The 386-nt window shown below is 31.6% G+C and overlaps 1 non-coding gene across 1 annotated transcript; it reads left to right on the plus strand.

The window, feature by feature from the left end:
• Positions 1 to 26: 26 nt before the first annotated feature.
• Positions 27 to 97, plus strand: TRNAG-GCC (transfer RNA glycine (anticodon GCC)). Its single transcript has one exon. It is a non-coding gene; the product is annotated as a tRNA-Gly (tRNA).
• Positions 98 to 386: the final 289 nt, after the last annotated feature.

Consider the following 386-nt stretch of genomic DNA (forward strand, 5'->3'; position numbering starts at 1 on the left):
ATTAGATGTGAAAGTAAGAAGATGTAGCATCGGTGGTTCAGTGGTAGAATGCTCGCCTGCCACGCGGGCGGCCCGGGTTTGATTCCCGGCCGATGCAAGTTAATTTTTAAAAAATTAGTTCAACAATCTGTCCTAATGTTATTTATGATTATTTTACATTTTTATGATATATTTGTTTTAAAACTTGCTATCTTTTACTATTTTCATCGTTTAATTGAAAGATTTTCGGATATATTTTTGCGTATAAAATATTTCTATTTTGGTAAGAGAAAAACGAATGAATTTCAAAACGATTTTATGGCGGTCTTGAAACACTTTAGGAGTTATAGGCGAAAAACCAATTAAAAGACTTAAATTTTAGTAATGCGTCATTTTATTCAGTTAAG

Source organism: Halyomorpha halys, unplaced genomic scaffold, assembly GCF_000696795.3.
Source record: "Halyomorpha halys isolate HHAL.00 unplaced genomic scaffold, Hhal_1.1 Scaffold7299.1, whole genome shotgun sequence".
NCBI classification, from domain to species: Eukaryota; Metazoa; Arthropoda; class Insecta; order Hemiptera; family Pentatomidae; genus Halyomorpha; species Halyomorpha halys.